Source organism: Vulpes lagopus, chromosome 6 (assembly GCF_018345385.1).
Source record: "Vulpes lagopus strain Blue_001 chromosome 6, ASM1834538v1, whole genome shotgun sequence".
NCBI lineage: Eukaryota > Metazoa > Chordata > Mammalia > Carnivora > Canidae > Vulpes > Vulpes lagopus.
In genome coordinates this window covers 73,846,032-73,868,701 of record NC_054829.1, presented here as the reverse complement: position 1 = coordinate 73,868,701, position 22,670 = coordinate 73,846,032, and the positions used below count along the sequence as shown (strand labels likewise).

Here is a 22,670-nt window from a genome sequence, read left to right as displayed (position 1 = left end):
ACAAACTAAACAACCAAGTAAACAGGTATTTTCAGTGCTTCATAGGAAAGGAACAAGGTGCTGAGATAGGGCTGGGTGGTGGAGTCTGGGTACAGAGGGACTTTGGAGAGGGCCCGGACAAGGTAAGAGGCCGAGGGATAAGGAGGAGAGCCAGAGTCCAGATAACTGGAGAGTATTCCAGACCAATAAACCAAGGGCAAAAATTTGAGGTAGGAAAAATTTGCATGTTAGATCTGGATTTGAGTCTAAACATGGTCATCTAAAACATGAGAGACACCTAACTCTGGGAAATGAACAAGGGGTAGTGGAAGGGGAAGTGGGCAGGGGGTTGGGGTGACTGGGTGATGGGCAATGAGGGGGGCACTTGGCGGAATGAGCACTGGGTGTTATGCTATATGTTGGCAAATTGAACTCCAATAAAAATTTTTTTTAAAATTATAATCAGGGAGAAATATCTGAGCGTGAACTAGGGTGGTAGCAGTGAAGGGAGGGAGAAGCAGCTGGATTCTGGAAATGGCATGTTTCATTAGTTCAAAAGGATGCACACCTTTCACACAATAACCCCTGCAACTGGAATGTATATTAAACTGATAACATGTCTTAAAAAATTTAAAAAATGGTTAAGATGGTAAATTAAAAAAAAAAACAAAAACCCATGGTCATCTATGAGCCTAAGTGGGCAAGTTCCTTTACCTAAGATTCTTAGTTTCACATACGTAAAATCAAAATGTTAATGCCTGTGTTGAAAATTGTGTGCAAGTTAAAGCTCTCTATGGCAAAGTGCCCAAGACCTTGTAGACCTTCCAAAAATGTTGTTTCTCTTCCTGCCAACATTTTATAGCTTTAAATGAATTCCTTACAAAAGTCAGAGCAATAACAGCAACAACAAAAATAGTTAAACTTGTTAAGGATAAGAGTCGTTTTGTTCCAAATAGTACATACTGTAAGAAAAAAAAAAAACCAACAAGCCCCCCAAACCCCCATACAACTCTTTTGGAAACTTTAAACAGGATTCAGCTGCATCCTAACAACTGTGACGGTCACTGATTATCATACCTATTTTTTAATGCAAGTATATTTTAGCGACTGCAAAAAAAGTCAAGATTGAAATATAATAGATTAAAACCCTTACTTGGTGAGTTTTCAGTAATAGATTAGTGTGTATTTAATTGCTTTTGCAACATGAGTTAATTTAATCTCTTTTACATTAAACAGACTATTAAACAAGACTTCACAATGCTGCTGTATCACCACCAGCATTATTTTACTATCTATAGACATTTTGCATTTTAAAAAGCCTGCAAAAGCATATGTCTGTTTAGATGACCTTTCCTAACTAATTCCAGTTGGGTTTTGACAACCAATTGTAGTGCTTGTTTTCTTAACAAGCAAGTAACTTTCCCTTTCTTGGAACGAGAACATGATACTTTTTTTTTTTTTTTTTTTTTACACAGGAGTTTATTTACCAGCTCGAGCTTGGGTGCAAGTATACCCGACACAGCGGAGCAGGGACTTGGACCCTGAGGTGGGTTTCAGCTTAGTTTTATGGGCTGGTCTAGGGGATCTCCAGAAGGTGCAGAGGAATTTCTCAAGTTCTGTTTACATTCTGATATGGAGCTTTCAAGGGCATTGAGCTCTGTTTTTATTTTAATATGGGGCTTCCTGCCACTGGCTTGGGCCCTGTTCTCATTCTAATATGGGGCTTTCTAGGACATTAAGCTGTAAACTGTTTTTTTTTTTTTTTTCCCTGTAACTGAAGTAATGTAAATTTCAGCTCTTATTCACAGGGACCTGGGATGGCTGTACTTGTGCTAACGCTGAACTTAAAGTGGAATGGCCTTAATTTTCTCGGCCTCCACATTTCCCCCTCTCAGAGGGACCTAAGGAAGGACCCAATCATGGGTCCAGGTTGCTCTCAGAGTGAGCCAGGGGAATGATTAAACCAGGATTCGAACCAACCTTGTTGCTGTTCTCGCTCCCATTTACATCCCAGTGAAGAAGCAACATCCTACATTTAAGGCAGCACATAACCCCCCCCCCCCCAACCCTTTGCTGTAAGAAGACTAAGTCTAATCCCCTTCTATTTTGAAGGACAACCTGAGACTAGGGAGTCTTGGAGGTGGGAAGTAAGTGCGAACGCCGCAGTCTTAGCTTTAGGGGGTTGTCCTTGTCTGGTTGGCTTTTCCATTCTGGAAAAGCCAGGAACTAAGTCCTGGCCAGACGTGGGTGTAGTGGACCCAGGGAGTAATCCCGTGGACCTTGAGAGCGGTGGGAGTGGTCAGGATCACAATGTAAGGTCCCTTCCAGTGAGGTTGAAGTGTCTGGTGTTGGTATCTCTGCACTTACACCCAGTCATCCGGCCGATACCGATGGGGGTCCGGGGGTGGCCCAGTCTCATGGAGGGCCCTCAGCTTAGGCCACACCTGCTCATGGGTTCATTGTAAGAGGGAGAAAAGAAGTTGGTGATCATCAAATTCAGCAAGCACCTCAGGTTTTAAATTGGGGATAATAGGTGGAGGAAGACTGACCATGATCTTGTAGGGAGTCAGTCCCATCTTATATGGGGAGTTTCTCACCCTATATAGGGCGAAGGGGAGGAGAGTCACCCAGTCCCTGCCAGTCTCCAGGGCTAACTTAGTAAAGGTCTCCTTTAATGTTCTGTTCATCCTCTCTACCTGTCCTGAGCTTTGGGGCCTATATGCACAATGTAATTTCCAATCTGCCCCAAGTACTAGTGCCCCTCCCCGTGTTACCTTACAGACGAATCCTGGGCGGTTGTCTGATCCAATCTTAACAGGAAAACCATACCTCGGTAAGATGTCTTCCAGCAGTTTCTTGGTCACAGTCTGTGCTGTTTCATGTTTGGTGGGAAATGCCTCTGTCCATCCTGAAAAAGTGTCTACAAACACCAGTAAATACTTGTATCTGCATTTTCCAGGTTTTACCTCAGTGAAGTCCACTTCCCAGTAGGCTCCTGGGCAGTCCCCCTGGAGCCAGGTACCCAGGTTAGATCCATGGGCGGTGGCATTAGTTAACTGGCATGCGTGGCAGCTTGCCACAATCTGCTCAATCTTTGCTCGAGAGTCTTTAATAGTGATCTTTGCATGTCATATGAGGTCTTCCATCTTCCTTGTTCCCATATGAGTACTCCAATGCATTTTGGATAGGACTCGCCATCCTAGTTCCTCTGACAGGATGATGCTGGAGTCTGCGGCCCTCCACCAGCCACGCAAGCACTGGGTCATAGGCAAGCGTTTGAGCCAATGTAAATCAGTATCAGTATAGTTGGGGGTGTCGGGCAGGGTCGGTGCCCCCGGATTGGGTCTCCATTTCCATGGTTACAGCTGCCCCCGTGTATCTGATTCCTTCTCAGATGAATCTGCTGCCATCTGTGTACCAGGTGGCGTCCACATTCTGCAGTGGCTGGTCCTGGAGATCTCTGATTCTGTGCACCTGTGCCAAAATTTCTTGACAGTCATGCAGAGGGAGGTCCCAGTCTGGGTTAGGGAGACGAGACGCATGGGGTATTGGCGGACCCTGACAGGGTCTGTCCCCGGCTTTAGTTCTATGTATATGGCCGGTCAATACGGACCAGCCCAATTTCCCTAGTTTCTGCCCATGCTTGGGGAAATTCCTGCAGCCAACATTCAATGTCAGTCATTGGGGCTGAGGGCATTTGATGGAGACAATATTCATCTTCTAAACTCAGGACAAGCATCTGAATCGAGTGCCCCTCTTTGTTTAGGATTTTTCCCCCTTCGGAGTGGAAGCGAATTTGTGCCCCCATCTTGGTGAGCAAATCCCGACCTAACGATGGGTAGGGGCACTCAGGGATGACCATGAAGGAGTGGGATACCCGGCCCATGCCGAGATCCACAGTTCTTCGGGTAATCCATGAGTACTGTTTGGTGCCCGTGGCCCCTTGCACCCATGAAGTCTTGCTTGCCAATTTCCCTTGGGGTTGTAATAAAACCGAATGCTGTGACACAGTGTCCACTAGGAATTTAACAGGTTGCCCCTCCATTCTAAAAGTTACCCTGGGCTCAGGGAGGGGTGCTGAAGTCGTCCAGGTCCTCCATCTCCAAGATCTTGGCAGGGGCCTTAGGTCTTTTGTTAGGGCAGTCTTTCACCCAGTGGTCCTCTTCTTTGCAATAAGCACATTGGTTTTTGTTCAGTTTAGGGCGCTCCTGATGGGGACCAGGGCCATCCTCCTTACCTGTCCCTGAGGCCAGCTTCTTGAGGTGCCTCTGTCTTTCCCGTGGGTTGTCGATGGTTGTAGCCAGCAGGATCTTGGCCAGGTTGTGGGTCTGCCGGTCACTTAGTTTGGTTTGCTGTTCTTCTGGACTTTCTCTATTATTATAGGCTCTTTCTGCTACTATTACTAAGTCCTGCAAGCTCTTCTCTCCTAGTCTCTCTACTCCTTGCAATTTCTTTTTATTTTTTTTATTTTATTTTTTTATAAATTTATTTTTTATTGGTGTTCAATTTGCCAACATATAGAATAACACCCAGTGCTCATCCCATCAAGTGCCCACCTCAGTGCCCGTCACCTAGTCACCCTGCAATTTCTTTTTAATGTCCGGAGTAGCCTGGTTAACAAAAGCCATGATAATTGCGGCCTTGGTTTCCGGGGCTTCTGGGTTCATAGAGGTGTACTGCCTAAAAGCCTCTATGACTCTAAGAAGGCTGCTGGACTCTCATCCTTACTCTGTCTCACATCATACACCTTGGCCAGATTAGTAGGCTTGTGCACGGCAGCCTGGTGACCTGCCACTAGAGTCTGGCGGTGGACCTGGAGTCTCTCCTTACCTTCAGCCAAGTTGTGTGCTTTGGGGGGTAAAAAGGGTTTTAACCAAGGAGGGGAATTCTCGATCATGTCCTGCCAGGCCAGGATGTAGGGCACTGGTCAGGATGGCTGTCTGGTTTGTCCCTGAAGATCACAGCCTTAACCTGTAAGATAATAGGTAGGTGGAAAGTTCCTTCTCGGGGCCAACCCACATCAAAGGTTGGCCATTCTGATATGCAATAAATTTGAAATCTCCCTCTCCTTATGTAAACAGTTATGACAGTTAACAAAGACACAGTAACACAGACAAATGCACAGTTAACAAGGACATAGTAACACAGACAAACGTTCCAATGCAGCCACAGAGACAAAACAGAAAGTAACCCAAAGGGCTGGCAGCCAGCCCTCCTTACAGATGAGGACCCCGTCCTCCTTACAGATGAGGACCCTGTCCTCCAGGCGGGGGCAAGGGATGTCTCCTCAAGACCCCTGGTTGACGGCTGCCAGCACGTCCGTCTAAGCCAATGTCGACCCAATACAGATTGGAATTCCTACAGGTAAAAGTACAGTTTAGAGCTCTCAGAAAACATGCACGCAAAAGGTGGAAAAGTTGAGTGCACTCACCAGGTGTGAAACCCTCCAGATGGGGTCCTGGGGGTTTCTCAGATCCCAAACGAGCCCCCAAATGTTGTGCCCAAGATCGCGAATCCAAGAAACCACCAAGCTGACACTGATGCAAACACAGGAGGGTTTATTTACAAGCTCGAGCTTGGGTCCAAGTATACCCGACCAGGGACTTGGACCACATATGATACATTAAATGTTTAGAGCAATTTAAGTCCTGAGCAGATTCTATTCACAAAAACATGTTCCTCAGGTTTGCTATAGCTATAAAATGAACCATGATAAAATAATCCCTGGTATTAGTAACTCTAGAACCTCTGTGTGTTCTGCTGAAGAATAAGTGGCTGTACATAAGCACAGTCCAGAATGTACCCGCCCCCCCCTCCACACCCCTCTGGTGGCATAAACCAGAACCTATATTGTTTGTGGCTGTCATAATTGCAGAGAGGATAAGGGTCATTTTGTTTCAAATAGCACTTACTGTAAGAAAGCCAGGAAGCCAGGTTTGGATTCACAGTGGCCTAGGTTCCTTGAGACATGAAAAAAGACATGCTTTTCCCAGATATGTTCCACTCTGCTTTAAATTTGATTAGCAGGTAACTTACTTGGTCCTCCTGCCACTGAGACCTCTAGCAAGGCTGAGGTGGCTAGGAAAAGCTAATGGAGGGAGGTGTTTCTACTCTTTAAATGTTTACAGAGAGGTAGAAAGAGCCATTTGGAGTTTGTGGTGGTGCTGATGAGGAAAAAAAAAAAAGTATGTCCGAAGAGCATGTATGGAAGTTCAATTGAAAAGAAAATTGTGGTGTAGGTGAAGTGAAACAAACTGAAATTACTCATTGTAGACAAAACCAGGCTGAGTCATCTGGGTTAAAAATCTAAACAAAAGAAAACCTCACTAAACTTTCCTATTTTAAGAGAATGGAAAGGAATATTTTTTGTCTAAATAACTCCCAGGAATATAGACATTCTTTCTGAGAATGAGAGAGAGTGAAAGATTTCTGTGGTTTTGAGTTAAAGATGATTTCTTCTACTGGATACCTGTGACTAATTGCAATGACTGAGTGAAATGAATCTTACTTTTGATTTTGTTCAGGCAAATTTATGTCTCCCATTGTCTCTTTACTAGTGGCCAGGAATGCCTTTTGTCTCCCCATTTATTTAAATCCTACAGAAAAAAAAATAAATAAATAAATCCTACAGTTTCCTGTTAAAAATCTAACCTCTTCTGGAGACCAATCAAAAAACAGACTCTTAACTTTAGAGAACAAACTGATGGTTACCAGAGCAGAGGAGATGGGGGGTGCGGACTAAAAGGGTAATAGGGATTAAGGAGTGCACTTGCTGTGGTAACATTGGGTGTTGTATGGAAGTGTTGAATCACTATATTGTATACTGAAAACTAATATTCCTCTGTATGCTGAATGAAATTAAAATTTTAAAAATTAAAATAAAAAAAATATTACCTTCCCTATTAAGTTTCTTTTACTGACTCTCTTCTCAGTAAGCTACCCTTTCTGTCTGACTTACTTTAGTACTCTTTTATTATGGAGTTGGAAATCCTAGTTGAACCCAGAGGGGAAATAGAATTAGGCTGTGGAATGGGTAGAGTGATGGTCCCTTTAGGGTCTATATGTAAGATTTGTCAATGTTTTGTTTTGGTAGTAGAAGGAGGGAAGTGTTTTGTGGAAGTTGGGTGGTGAAGGCATGATGCTAACACAGGCGATAAGATTGAATTTTTCCTCTCCTAGCCTTTAGCGTAGGTTTTGAGCCCAGGGGAGAGAAAGGTGAAGGGTGGAGGAATTATAATCCTGAAAGACTCAGTGAGACATCAGATACAAGCAATGCTGCTTTAGGGCCCATCAGAGAACTTACAACAGAGATTTGGTAAGAGGATCACCCCTAATCCTACGTCTTCTTCCTCCCCTAGCCATAGAGCCTAGTGTTGCATTGTCACCTTAAGATTCAGGAGGCCACTGGTGTGGGACTGTTTAGCATGCCATATGGTGTCTCCACAGAAGGCACCAGGAGCAGAACCAACAGAAGAAGCTTACCTAGATGAAGGAACCAGAGTAGATGGACACAAACAGATCGGTTACAAGAAAATACAAGACCTCAAACAAGACAGAAATATATAGGGGAGGTTATGAGATGGAGAAGGGACTGGAGAGGGGCTTAATTTCTGCATGAGCAAATGTAGGTCAAGAATCCTAATAATTCAGCATAAATATTAGTATGATTTTATTTCTCCTCGTAGCCTGGCATAGTCCCTTCTAGCTATTTCCTTTACAACTATTCTAGGTAATAATGTTTTTTTTTAAAGCCACTAGTTATAATTAAAAATATCCACATATGTATTTCTTTAAAAATGATATAATTATGCCCAGGTTTTTACCAGAAGTTTATCTAAATTAATTAGTGTATGGATTTGCTAGGGCTGCCATTACGAATTGGATGCCACAACAAATGGATGGCTTAAACAACACAAATTTATTGTCTCATAGTTCTGGAAGCTAAAAGTCCAAGATAAGGTGTTGACAGGGGTGGGGTCATCCTGAGGGCTATAGGGGAGAATCTGTTCTATGCTTCTCCCTATCTTCTGGTAGTTTGCTGGCAATCTGTGGCATTTTTTGGTTTGCAGATCTCTGCCCTCATTCACATGGAGTTCCCCCTGTGTCTTTGTTCAAACTTTCCCTTTTTATAAGAATATTAGTCATATTGGAGTAGGGATTCACACCTTATTCCAATATGACCTCATCTTAACTAAATGAATGTGCACCAACCCTACTTCCAAATAAGGTTCCATTCTGAGGTAATGGGAATTAGGACTTCAACATAAAAATGTTGAGGAAGACATAATTTCAAAAATCCAAAATAGTTGAACATGTTTAAAAGCTATAAATGAATTAGAATTCTTGGTTCTAGTGGTGGGGGTGGCAGAGTGCTATCTTTGAAAAGGAGACGCTCTAGGATAGTTAAGTTACTGGCTGTTCTTTTGCCCTAGCTATTTCTTAACCTGCGGTGAGGAGAAAAGTGTAACCATGAATTGAAAAAAGTCCCCTTCCCTAGTTATAGGCATCACATTTTTTCAAACCCAATTGAGAGTGCCTGAAATAACACACAGGCTGGCAATTGATAAAATGTACAAAATCAAGGCCAAATAATGTGAGCTTATGACTCCAGAGTTTGTGGCAAACTATTAATGGGAAAGGATTGGTTTTGAAACATGTTTCCAGGTATGGTAGGTGACTAGTCCCCCAAAATGTCCACACCCTAATTCCTGGGATTTGTGAATATGTCATATTTCATGACCCAAGGAATTTTCCAGATGCAATTAGGATTAGAGACCTTTTTTTATAAATTTATTTTTTATTGGTGTTCAATTTGCCAACATATAGAATAACACCCAGTGCTCATCCTGTCAAGTGCCCACCTCAGTGCCCGTCACCCAGTCACCCCCACCCCCTGCCCACCTCCCCTTCCACCACCCCTAGTTCGTTTCCCAGTTAGGAGTCTTTCATGTTCTGTCTCCCTTTCTCATATTTCCCACTCATTTTTTCTCCTTTCCCCTTTATTCCCTTTCACTATTTTTTATATTCCCCAAATGAATGAGACCGTATAATGTTTCTCCTTCTCCAATTGACTTATTTCACTCAGCATAATACCCTCCAGTTCCATCCACGTCGAAGCAAATGGTGGGTATTTGTCGTTTCTAATGGCTGAGTAATATTAGGATTAGAGACCTTAAACTATGTTATCCTGGATTATTCAAGTGGGCCCAATTAAGCAGGGAAATTTTTTTTTGGCTGGAGGTAGTAGAGGTAAACCAGAGGGTAAGGTGAGGGAGATACAAAGTCTGAGAAAGATGCAACCTGCTATAGTTGACTTTGTTTTTTATTTTTTAAGATTTTTTTATTTATTCATTTATGAAAGACAAGAGAGAGAGAGAGAGAGGCAGAGACACAGGCAGAGGGAGGAGCAGGCTATTCATGTAGGGAACCCAACGTGGGACTCGATCCTGGGACTCCTGGATCATATTGGGGCCAAAGGCAGGCGCTAAACCACTGAGCCACCCCGGGATCCCCCAATAGCTGACTTTGAAGATGAAAGGAGATGAGAAATGTGAGCGCTTGTAGACATGGAGAATAACCCCTGGCTGACAAACAGCAAGGACAAAGGCACTCAGTCCTACAACCACAAGGAATGGGAAACTACCAATGATCTAAGTGAACTCAGAGGTGGATATTTCCTAAAACTTCCTAGAACCCAGCTAGCTGAACTTTGACTTTGACCTTGTGAAACCAGGACACAGGAATCAGTGGAGCCAACACAGACTTCTGACATACAGAATTATGATATAATATATTTGTGTTGTTCTGTGCTCCTGCATTCATGGTAATTCACTATTGCAGCAACATAAAATGAATACACTAGGTGTCAGCTGGTTTCTCTTTTAAAATCAAAATAATATTGGCTTCAGTCTCCTTTCCAGTGCTCTCCCCAAAATTTCTGCGAAGCTTCAGGTCATATAGGTTAATGAGCTTCTGTTTCTATTGAAGAGTCCTGTAAAGCACATGTGCAGTTGAGTTTGCCTTGTGCTGGCCTGCTGGAAAATGAGTGGCCTGAGGTACAATCCAAGTAGGCCCAGAGGAGGCAGTCAAGAAGGTCATGCTAGATCAGCTGACAGCCATCTCATCTCCAGATAACCTGTAAGCAAGCCTAAGCAAGTGCAGGGCTGAACTGCCTGAGCACCGTGTTAGTGCAAGAAGTAAACTCTCATTGTGTGTCATCAATGTTTTGTGATTATTTGTCACATATAATTTTGGTCTTATTAGATAACTCACATTAAGGGAACTTGTGCTCCCTTACTAGTCCCAGCCTTTTCATTCTGCTCTTTCTCATGCCTTAGCCACGCCATTTCTAGACATTTTAGTATTCTTTCTCTTTCTGTTTTTCTATCTCCTACTTATTCCTATTGAAATTAGTTTCCTAGTTTTAAAATAATGGCTTCTTTCAATGTCCTCTTTATCAAAGGCAACTCTGTGCAGTAGTCATCTGGAGAATTAGATGAAGACTCTTCCATAAAGAGTGCATTGTAGCAGGAGGTTAATTCCGAAGATGTTTTGAATGATGTCCCGAAGAGCTGGGGTAACCAGAGAATGGTTCTCCAAAAGGAAGAAGTAATGTCTCTGGTCATGATTCCTTAGATTAGAGAACATCATTCAAGTTCAGCTATATTCAAGGTCCCCTGCATCTGTCCTTCTGACATTCAGTTCCAAATTACCTTGAAATGTTATGTATGTATGTCACAGATCTTCAACAAGATTATAAACTCTTGAACGTAGGCTTTGTTTCCTGTATCTTCTTGAAAGTATGATATGTTTCTCTGTATATAGTGGACCTGAAATCAGTATGTATTAATAATGATGATGAAGGAAAATAAGAGGCTAAAGGAAGAAGAGAGCTCATGTGAGGAATATCTCTAATTAGTTTCAGCTTCTGTTAACCTTTTTATCTTAATTTGGGAAGATACACTATAGATTTAAAAAGGAATACATACAGGGATGCCTGGGTGGCTCAGGGGTTGAGTGTCTGCCTTTGGATCAGCGCATGACTGTGGGGTCCTGGGATCGATTCCCACATCAGGCTCCCCATAGGGAGCCTGCTTCTCCCTCTGGTTCTCTCTGTGTCTCTTATAAATAAATAAAACAAAAAGGAATACATTCAAATAAAATTTCTTTAAGAAAGCATTCTTAGATTCTTAGTATGGAATGTACAAATCAAATAAATGGATTAGAAATTTGGAGACCTTGAAACTACCGAAGTCAAGAAGCAGGAATCCAGCAGTCACTCACTGATGATGACGTTAATGAAGATTGTAAGTCACTGAAATAACCACTAGCTCCATGTGCCTAAGACAGCTTGCTGGAAGGCAGCTATTGTCGTAAAAATCATTGCTTAATATTAAATTTGCTTTTAATGACTTCTTGGCAGAATCCTACATGCAATTATGACACAAAGAAAAATACTTTGTGACAACATGTATTTTTTTAAAGATTTTATTTATTCATGAGAGACACAGAGAGAGAGAGGGAGAGGGAGAGGCAGAGAAAGACACAGGCAGAGGGAGAAGCAGGCTCCATGCAGGGAGCCTGATGTGGGACTTGATCCCGGGGCTCTAGGATCATGCCCTGGGCTGAAGGCAGGCGCTAAACCGCTGAGCCACCCAGGGATCCCCAACAACATGTATTGATGAAAATATCAAGTCTGAAATTTATTTTATGTAGAATATTTATCCTTTACCTTATACTTGGAATTTCCACTGATTCCTATATTCATTTACAATTTATATGATTTTCCCACACTGTTAATAAAGATTAGCTGTAGATTCAGAGAATCTTAGTTTTAAAGATAACTTTTATCATTTTTCTTAATACAAAAGTAACATATAGTAGTGATCCACATGGCCCGTTTTAAATTCCTAGCATCTAAACAGAGAAGCTTGGCATTTGCCATTTTTAGATAATTAGCACAACATCCTGACCTTAATATAATGGCCTTTGAAACCATAAAAAGGTAACATCTAGTTGAGTATCCAAATAGCTGTTGAGGGGTATATCTCAACCTAAAGGTAAAGAAGAGGGATGCATGCATTGTTACCTTTAAAGTCTCAGTCTTACCATCCTAACTCCTGATGCTCATGTATTGTTCTTGTGATACCAAATATGGAAGACACAGCCTGGCTACAAATTGATTGCTACTCTTCCCATTGAGAAGTAGAGTCCAGTCCTCCCTCCTAGAATCTGAGCTGGCTTTAAGTGACTTGCTTAACTAGTAGAACATGGTGGGAAACACTTTCTGGGACTTTTGAAGGTAGGTCCTAAAAAGCCTTGCAGCTTTTTTTGGAGTTTACCAGAACACTGTATGGAAGCTTTGAGTTGCCACATAAGAAATCTGCCTAACCTGAGCCTTCCATGCTGGAGAAGTCCTTCCGCTGGCAGTCCCAGCTAGCCCTCATTTCCAGTGATAGCTTCCTGGATGCCAAGCAGGTAAGTGAAGCAGTGTTGGATTCTTCAGAGCGGTCTGTTAGCCAGTTGATTACCACTAAGTAGCCTCAGTTAGTGCTGTGAGGATCAGAAAGATCACCCAGCCATAGTAAACCTGAATTCTTAGTCCTTAAACTGAAACTGTAATAGGATGTTGTTTTTTAAGTCACCAAACTTTGGGAAAGTATGTCAGTTACCTATTCTTGAATAGCAAATCACACCCATATTTAGTGACTTAAAACAATAACAGCCATTATCTTTCAGTGCTTGTGTGGGTTAGGAAGTCAGACAGGGCACAGCAGGGCAGGGTTATCTCTACTTCACAACTTCTAATCTGAGAATACTTGAAAGCTGGGGGTAACTTGATGGCTGAGGGCTTGAGTCATATGGAGACATTTCTCCTGCCATTTCTGGTTGTTGATTCTGGCTATTAGGTAAGACTTCAGCTGGACTGTTGGGTGGAACATCAGTGGCTTTGTGGCCTCTCCATATGGCCTCTTTACATAGCCTAGTATGGGCTTCCTCAGAGCTTGGTGCTAGATTCTAAGAGACATGACTGCTCTATTGCCACTTGTGACCTATTCTTGGAAGTCACATATGTTCTCTCTGATGTAGTCATAAGCCACCTAGATTAAGGGAGGGGAAGATAAATTTCAGGTGACTAAGTCCAGAATGTCCTGGGACTGAGGGGTTTCCTAGGGCACAGGACTTTGAGTGCTAAAATCAGAAAAGTTCTAGGAAAGCCAGGATGAATTCGTCACCCTACTAAACCCCATGTTCAGTAGGAGTGTTGGAATCGTATTTAGAGCATGTTGGGTGGGAGAGAGTGTTGGGGCCATCTTTGAAAGATAAATTCTCCCATAGGTGTTTTTCTTTATGCAGGAATGTATAACTGGCATACCAATGAACGTTGCAAGGAAAACAAGCAATTCATAGGAGTGTAAACTCTGTGAGAAAAAAGATTTTGTTATTTTTGTTCATCACTGAGCCTTGAGACCTAGAGTAGTGGTTGGCACATAGTTAATGTTAATAAATATTCATGAAATGACTAAATGAATACATAGTAAGTCTTATAACATCCTATCCCATAAAATCCAGCTGATACCTGTCTTCAGCACACTTTCCTTGCTTACTAATAACCAGAGGACAAATTGCTTTAAATGTTTCTTTAAAATGAAATAGCAGCCTTCAAGGACAGCAGAAATGAGAAAACTAACCAAAACCAATAAACTTTAGAGAATATCACTTCTTCATCATGAGACTAGCCTTTGAATTCTCTTTCTTAGTTTCACTTCAGAGACAGAATCTCAGATGACCGCAGTGGGGATAAGAAGAGGGTGCTCAGAGTCCTTATATTTTCCTAATTTCTAGAGAGTTCCTGTTGTGACAAGGTCCTCTTGGTTAAAAGTTATACTCCTCCTCTCAGTTAGGGGTGGTTAGGAATAATACTGTCTTAGAAAGCCCATGAAAAGAAGAAGGAAGAATAGGACAAATTCTAAAATCAGAACCTAAAGTTTTGATAGAGAAATAGAAGGTTGGAAAAGTTAGGAGAGGAAGTCCATGCTTAAATCACATTCCTTTAAGGACGTGATATAAACCACTGTAGAAAATAAAGGAGGAACAGAATCATTGGGAGGCCATATTAGCAGCTGGCTCTATTCCGTGTTTTTTTCCCTCATCTTTCATATTAGGGAATTTATTGTCCAAGGTTGAAATATGGGGTAATATTATTTAACAACTCCAAATTCTTTTTTTTTTTTTTTTTTAGATTTTTATTTATTCATGAGAGACAGAGAAAGAGAGAGAGAGAGAGAGAGGCAGGGGGAGAAGCAGGCTCCATGCAGGGAGCCCGATGCGGGACTCAGTCCTGGGTCTCCAGGATCACACCCTGGGCTGAAGGTGGCGCTAAACCGCTGAGCCACCCCAGCTGCCTAAACAACTCCAGATTCTTGATAGTTTTCAAATAGCACGTTTTTGACAGGAAGACATTGATCTTAAAGAATCAAGTCCTCGTTTGGGAAAAAATGGGAAATGAGATGGAATGATAAGATCAAGATAGCGAATAGAAGAGCTCAAAAGTCAGACCAAATGTTTTTTTTTCCATATTGCAAAAGGGTTACTTTTCTCTATTTTTACCTAGACATTCCAGTGCTTTTATATTATTTCTATATATTCTCTATAATTGTTAGTTTCTTTATCTTGAACCTTGTAAAATAGATTTTACAAAGGTATAAAAGCCTACTTCTAGTCAGTATTCTTCACAATGTTGCTAAAATGAGAGATTAGAAGTTAAATCACATTTCCAAAATAAAATAAGATTAAACTCCATAGAGAAATCCTGTGATTAAGAATAGCATCATTCTGTATAAGCTATAAACTTTACTAAGAGAATTTGTCATGGCATGGGGATAATTCTGGTCTAAATTGTTGACAAATGACAGAAAAAACTCTAATATAGTTACCAAAATGAATTAAAGCCACTTGAAAATAAATCTCTTTAATAGTTTCATGCTATTTAGAAACTTTGGAAAGCTTGGAGTTGTTATGTAATCTCATGTTTCAACTTTGGACAGTATTAATAAATTCCCTATCGTAAAAGATGGGGAAGTGAACACATGGTGTTGCCAGCTGCTGAGATGGCCTCTGACGCCTCTCCTCCTGGTATTCACACCCCTGTGCCATTCTCTCCCACACTGAATAGGGCTGTCTTATGTGACAGCTGAACCTATGTGAGATAATAAATGTGTGTTACTTTCAGCAGCTTAATTTTGAGGTAATCTGTTACATAGCAATAATTGATTCATACACCTACACTAATTCCCACTTTCTCATCTGCTTCCAAGTATTTATTACTAATTTGATATTAGTATTTGATAGTAACATCACTAAGATTTATAATCTTATATTTCATTTTGTGACCATAATATCTAATTTTTTAGTCTTAACCATTTTGATGGAAGTATAAAAATTTCAGAGCTTATGAACAGGCCTTTTTCATATGGAATTTTCTCTTCTGAGTACTTAAGGTTTGAATTGTACTTATTTGGCTGGATTTCAAGTAGGCTTTATTTAAAATAGATGTATTCTGCTCCCAGCTGTACAATAGTTTAAGGCCAGTCTAATATTTTCTAACTTGCTTATGAATGGCTTTTTCTGTTTGTTTCCCTTTGTGTGTGTGTGTGTGTGTGTGTGTGTGTGTGTGTGTGAAATTAACTTCACGAGACATGGATCATTAGTAATCATTATCAGTTTTTCCTTGGCCATAATGTCTCCATTTCTTTTATTATGTCAATACATATTTTTTTGTTCCATATTTTTAGTTTTCTTTTTAAGAGTTCAGGGATAAGAGATCAGTGTTATGTGCAAGGCTACATATTAAAAGCAGGGCTGAAAAAAAAAAAAAAAAAAAAAAAAAGCAGGGCTGGACAGCCCGGGTGGCTCAGCGGTTTAGCGCTGCCTGCAGCCCAGGGTGTGATCCTGGAGTCCCAGGATCGAGTCCCATGTTTGGCTCCCTGCATGGAGCCTGCTTCTCCCTCTGCCTGTGTCTCTGCCTCTCTCTCTCTCTCTGTCTCTCATGAATAAATAAATAAAATATTTAAGATTAAAAAAACAATCAAATAAATAAATAAAAGCAGGGCCTCCAGAGTCAGACTGCTATGTTAAGTCATTGGTCATTTATCATCTTGAAGACCTTGTATATGTATTCTAACATTTTTTGTTTCTGGTATGTGTATCACTTTTCTAATATAAAAAATGAAGATACTAATATTATCTATCTTTTAAAGATTTGACAATGATAAAATAATGTTAGATAGGTATAAAAAGGATGAGCAAGAGTGTCCTTGTGTTTCCTGTGTTTGATGTTCATTCAGCATCATTATCTGTAAGTTTCTTTGTTTCATCAAATTTGTGATATTTTTAGCCCTTATGCAAATAATTTTTCTGTTCCATTCTCTCTTCTACTTCTAGGATACCCATTATCTATCTGTCTATCTATCTATCTATCTATCTATCTATCTATCTCTATTTTTAAGTGTTTATTTATTCATGAGAGACAGAGAGAGGAGAGAGGCAGAGACATGGACAGAGGGGGAAGCAGCCTCCTTGCAGGGAGCCTGATGTGGGACTCGATCCCAGGACTCCAGGATCACACCCTGGACCGAAGGCAGCGCTAAACCACTGAGCCACCCAGGCTTTATCCATATTTTATCCATATTTTAAATATGGATCCATATTTTATCCATATTTTATCCATATTTTAAATCGTTTGCTATTTAGCAGGTCTGTGAGTTTTTGTTCTGTTTTCACAATGATATTTTTTCATATTTGATAATTACTACTGATCTTTATTCAATTTTATTTACTTGTTCCTCTGTTATCTCTTCTAGGCTTAGGTTATTAAGTTCATCCAGTGAAATTTTTAGTTGAACAATTGTATATTTCAGTTCTAAAGTTTTTTTTTAAATAAATTAATTTTTATTGGTGTCCAATTTACCAACCAGAATACCACCCAGTGCAATACAGAATACCACCCAGTGCTCATCCCGTCAAGTGTCCCCCTCAGTGCCCGTCACCCATTCACCCCCACCCCACGCCCTCCTCCCCTTCCACCACCCCTAGTTCATTTCCCAGATTTAGGAGTCTTTATGTTCTGTCTCCCTTGCTGATATTTCCCACGCATTTCTTCTCCCTTCCCTTATATTCCCTTTCACTATTATTTATATTCCCCAAATGAATGAGAACATACACTGTTTGTCCTTCTCCGATTGACTTACTTCATTCAGCATAATACCCTCCAGTTCCATCCACATCGAAGCAAATGGTGGGTATTTGTCGTTTCTAATGGCTGAGTAATATTCCATTGTATACATAAACCACATCTTCTTTATCCATTCATCTTTCCATGGACACAGAGGCTCCTTCCACAGTTTGACTATTGTGGACATTGCTGCTAGAAACATCGGGGTGCAGGTGTCCCAGGCTTTCATTGCATCTGTATCTTTGGGGTAAATCCCCAGCAGTGCAATTGCTGGGTCATAGGGCAGGTCTATTTTTAACTCTTTGAGGAACCTCCACACAGTTTTCCAGAGTGGCTGCACCAGTTCACATTTCCACCAACAGTGTAAGAGGGTTCCCTTTTCTCCGCATCCTCTCCAACATTTGTGGTTTTCCTTGCCTTGTTAATTTTCCCCATTCTCACTGGTGTGAGGTGGTATCTCATTGTGGTTTAGATTTGTATTTTGCTGATGGCAAGTGATGCAGAGCATTTTCTCATGTGCATGTTGGCCATGTCCATGTCTTCCTCTGTGAGATTTCTGTTCATGTCTTTTGCCCATTTCATGATTGGATTGTTTGTTTCTTTGCTGTGGAATTTAATAAGTTCTTTATAGATCTTAGACACTAGCCCTTTATCTGATAGGTCATTTGCAAATATCTTCTCCCATTCTGTAGGTTGTTTTTGAGTTTTGTTGACTGTATCCTTTGCTGTGCAAAAGCTTCTTATCTCGATGAAGTCCCAATAATTCATTTTTGCTTTTGTTTCTTTTGCCTTCGTGGATGTATCTTGCAAGAAGTTGCTGTGGCCAAGTTCAAAAAGGGTGTTGCCTGTGTTCTCCTCTAGGATTTTGATGGAATCTTGTCTCACATTTAGATCTCTCATCCATTTTGAGTTTATCTTTGTGTATGGTGAAAGAGAGTGGTCTAGTTTCATTCTTCTGCATATGGATGTCCAATTTTCCCAGAACCATTTATTGAAGAGACTGTCTTTCTTCCAATGGATAGTCTTTCCTCCTTTATCGAGTATTAGTTGACCATAAAGTTGAGGGTCCACTTCTGGATTCTCTATTCTGTTCCATTGATCTATGTGTCTGTTTTTGTGCCAGTATCACACTGTCTTGATGACCACAGCTTTGTAGTCCAAAGTGAAATCTGGCATTGTGATGCCCCCAGCTATGGTTTTCTTTTTTAAAATTCCCGTGGCTATTAGGGGTCTTTTCTGATTCCACACAAATCTTAAAATAATTTGTTCTAACTCCCTGAAGAAAGTCCATGGTATTTTGATAGGGATTGCATTAAACGTGTAAATTGCCCTGGGTACCATTGACATTTTCACAATATTAATTCTGCCAATCCATGAGCATGGAATATTTTTTCCTCTATATGTGTCTTCCTCAATTTCTTTCAGAAGTGTTCTATAGTTTTTAGGGTATAGATCCTTTACCTCTTTGGTTAGGTTTATTCCTAGGTATCTTATGCTTTTGGGTGCAATTGTAAATGGGATTGACTCCTGAATTTCTCTTTCTTCAGTCTCATTGTTAGTGTATAGAAACACCACTGACTTCTGGGCATTGATTTTGTATCCTGCCACACTGCCAAATTGCTGTATGAGTTCTAGCAATCTTGGGGTGGAGGCTTTTGGGTTTTCTATGTAGAGTATCATGTCATAGGCAAAGAGGGAGAGTTTGACTTCTTTGCCAATTTGAATGCCTTTAATGTCTTTTTGTTGTCGAGGTGTTGAACGGTTTTTATTGATTTTAGCGGGGGAATCTCTCTATTTCCTGGATCTGAATGCCTGTTTCCCTTCCCAGATTAGGAAAGTTTTCAGCTATGATTTGTTCAAATACATTTTCTGGCCCTCTGTCCCTTTCGGCACCCTTGGGAACCACAATTAAACATAGGTTTTTCTTCCTCAGGCTGTCGTTTATTTCCCTTAATCTATCCTCATGGTCTTTTAGTTGTTTGTCTCTTTTTTCCTAACCCTAACCTTAACCTGAACCCTAACCCGTACGCTAACCCTAACCCTAACCCATACCCTAACCCTAACCCTAACCCCTAACCCTAACCCGCACCCTAACCCGTACCCGTACCTTAACCCTTTTTTCCTCAGTTTCCCTCTTTGCCATCATCTTGTCTTCTATGTCACTCACTCGTTCTTCCCCCTCGTTAACCCTCGTCGTTAGGACTTCTAGTTTGGATTGCATCTGATTCAATTGATTTTTAATTTCTGCCTGACTGGATCTAAGTTCTGCAGTCATGAAGTCTCTTGAGTCCTTTATGCTTTTTTCTAGAGCCACCAGTAGCTGTATAATAGTGCTTCTGAATTGGCTTTCTGACATTGAATTGTAATCCAGATTTTGTAACTCTGTGGGAGAGAGGATTGTTTCTGATTCTTTCTTTTGAGGTGAGGTTTTCCTTCTAGTCATTTTGCTCAGTGCAGAGTGGCCAAAAACAAGTTGTATAGGGAAAAGGAGAAAAAGAGAGGAGAGAAGGAAGGAAAGAAAAGAGAAAAAGAAAAAAAACGGAAGAAAAAAAGAGAAGAAAAAGAAAGAAAGGGAAAAAAAGGGTGGGGTGAAGCAAACAGAAATCAAAAAGCAAAAGCAAACAAACAAACAAAAAACCACGGGGGAGTATCTTCTGATTCTGTATACTTTAAGTCCCTTGACTTCCCCTGGAACTGGTCCTTCTAGCTGGTCTTCTGGGGGAGGGGCCTGTTGTGCTGATTTTCAGGTGTTAGCACTTGAGGGAGCTGCTCTGCCCCCTGCCTGTTGTAGGGCTCAGTGGGGGTTGTTTACCCCGTGAGGCCCCAGGAGGAACAGCCACAGTGGGGTGGCCAGCTCTGGAGCCCTGGATATAGCTCCCGTAGTAACTATAGAGCTCTCCGTCAACAAGGGCCTGGAGGCTCCGGGGGCGGGTCCGCTGATCTGCTCAGCTCGGGGCAGGAGCGTCCTTGCTGTCCTGGGCCCTCCCGGCCTCTGCCTGTCCCAGGGGGAGGTCAGATCCTGGGCTGTGTCCCTGCGCCCTGTGCTCCCGGGTCTGCGCTGTTGGATTTGCGCTCCCGCCCCGCAGCCCCCTCCGCGGAGCCGCCGCCCGAGCCCCTCCGAGCTGCTCCGGGTCCCGCCGAGCGCTGCAGCCCTTAGGGAGCTCGGCGCACTCTCCCGGGGCGCAGTTCCTCTGTTACTGTCCCCGGGAGCCCGAGGGCATCCCCGCCTTTCTGGGGATCCTGCTGCAATTCCCCGGGAGGCCTTTCCGCGGGGAAGGTTGGTGCAGCTCCTGCTCCTCCGGGACGGGGCTCTCCTGTCCTGGGGACACTCGCCCCGGCCTCAGCCCGGCTCCTCGCGGGGCCCCTCCCCCTTGGAGGCCTTTTGTTTCTTTATTCCTTTTTCCCCGTCTTCCTACCTTTTTTTTTTTTTTTTTTTTCCCGTCTTCCTACCTTGATAGAAGCGCGAACTCTTCTCACTGTAGCGTTCCAGCTGTTCTCTCTTTAAATCTCAGGCCGAATTCATAGATTTTCAGGATGATTTGAAGGTTATCTTGGTAATTTGGTGGGGACAGGTGACTTGGGGACCCTACTGTTCCGCCATCTTGCCTCTCTGCCCTTTTTTTTTTTTTTTTTTAAAGATTTTTAGTTATTTATTCATGAGAGAGAGGCAGAGACATAAGCAGAGGAAGAGGCAGGCTCCTCACATGGAGCCCAATCTGCCACTTAATCCTGGAGCCCTGAGATCATGCCCTGAGTGGGAGGCAGATGCTCAACTGCCGAACATCCTGGTGACCCATTAATTTTCCACCATGTTAATCCCATAGTTAAATGTGTGTGTGTGTGTGTATGAAACATCTCTCTGGTTGGTTTCCATTTTACTTTTATCTTGGCTGATTTCTTTCTAGATTTTCTACACAGAAGTCATCCTAGAGTTTGTCTTTCTGATTATTTCTTTTCCTATGTGTGTGATTTGCCTTAGGTATTTTATTTTATTTTATTTTGTTTTATTTTTTGAAGTATAATTAGCATACTCTGTTATATTAGTTTCAGATGTGATTCAGTAATTTTATATATTACTCAGTGTTCATCACCGTAACTCTAGAGACCATCTATCACTAAATGTTCTCATAACCTTATTGACTGTTTTTCCTATTCAGTACATTCCATCTCCATGACTTATTTATTTTGTAACTAGAGGTTCATATCTCTTAATCCTCTTTACCTATTTTGTGCATCCCTGCCACCCCTACCTCTCTTCTGGCAACCACGTTTTTTCTCTATATCTAAGAGTCTTTTTGTTTGTCTGTTTGTTTTCCCCTTTGCTTTGTTTCTTAAATTCCACAATGCATGAAATCATATGGTATTTGTCTTTCTCTGCCTCATTCATTTTCACTTAGCCATTTCACAGATGGCAAGATCTCATTTTTCCTTATGGCTCAGTAATATTCCATTGTATATATATTGGATAGATAGATAAGTGATAGATAAAGATAGATAGATAGATAGATAGATAGATAGATAGATATAGATAGATAGATAGAGGATAGGTAGGTAAGTAGATACCACATCTTTATTCCATTCATCTATTGGTAGACGGTTGCTTCCATAGTTTTGTGTTTGTAAATAATTCTGCAATAAACTTAGGGATACATATATCTTTTTGAATTAGTGTTTTTGTTTTCTTTGGGTAAATACTCATAGTGGAATTACTGGATCATATGCTGTTGCTATTTTTAGTTTGTTGAGGAGCCTCCATACTGTTAAACACACAGTGGTTGTGCCAGTTTACATTCTTACTGACAGTGAATGAGGACTCGTTTTTCAGCATATCACCATTTCAATAGGTGCAGAAAAATATTTGACAAAGTACAACATCCATTCATGATATAAATTCTCAACTCAGTAGGTGTAGGTGGAATGTACTCAACATAATAAAGGACATGGAAAACCCACAGTTGACATTATACTTAATGATGAAAAACTGAGAGCTTTTCCTCTAGAGAGCTTTTCCTCTAGAGGAGCTTTTCCTCCTCTTTTCCTCTGAGAGCTTATCACGAATAAGACAAGGATATCCACTATCCCTATGTTTATTAAATATACTATTGGTAGTCCTAGCCACAGCAATCAGACAAGAAAAAGAAATAAAAGGTATTTAAATTGGTAAGGAAGAAGTTAAACTTTCACTATTTACAGATGACATGAAACCTTAAATATTCCTCCAAAAAACTACTAGAATTGATCAATGAATTCAGGAAAGTCACAGGATACAAAATTAATATACAGAAATCTGTTTCATTTCTATGCCCTAATAATGAAGTTGCAGAAAGAGAAATTAAGAAAACAATCCCATTTACAATTGTGCCAAAAAGAATAAAGTATATAGGAATAAACTTAACCAGGAGGTGAAAGACCTGTCCTCCAAAAACTATAAAACATTGATGAAAGAAATTGAAGACAA

The 22,670-nt window shown here is 41.2% G+C and overlaps 1 protein-coding gene and 1 pseudogene across 4 annotated transcripts in view; one reads left to right on the top strand and one right to left on the bottom strand.

The window, feature by feature from the left end:
- LOC121492842 (rho GTPase-activating protein 20-like) overlaps positions 1–22,670 on the bottom strand; it is a 549,286-nt gene that overhangs the window by 422,279 nt on the left and 104,337 nt on the right. The window lies entirely within an intron of this gene.
- The window catches only part of LOC121492607, a 40,349-nt pseudogene continuing 30,060 nt past the window's right edge, over positions 12,382–22,670 (top strand).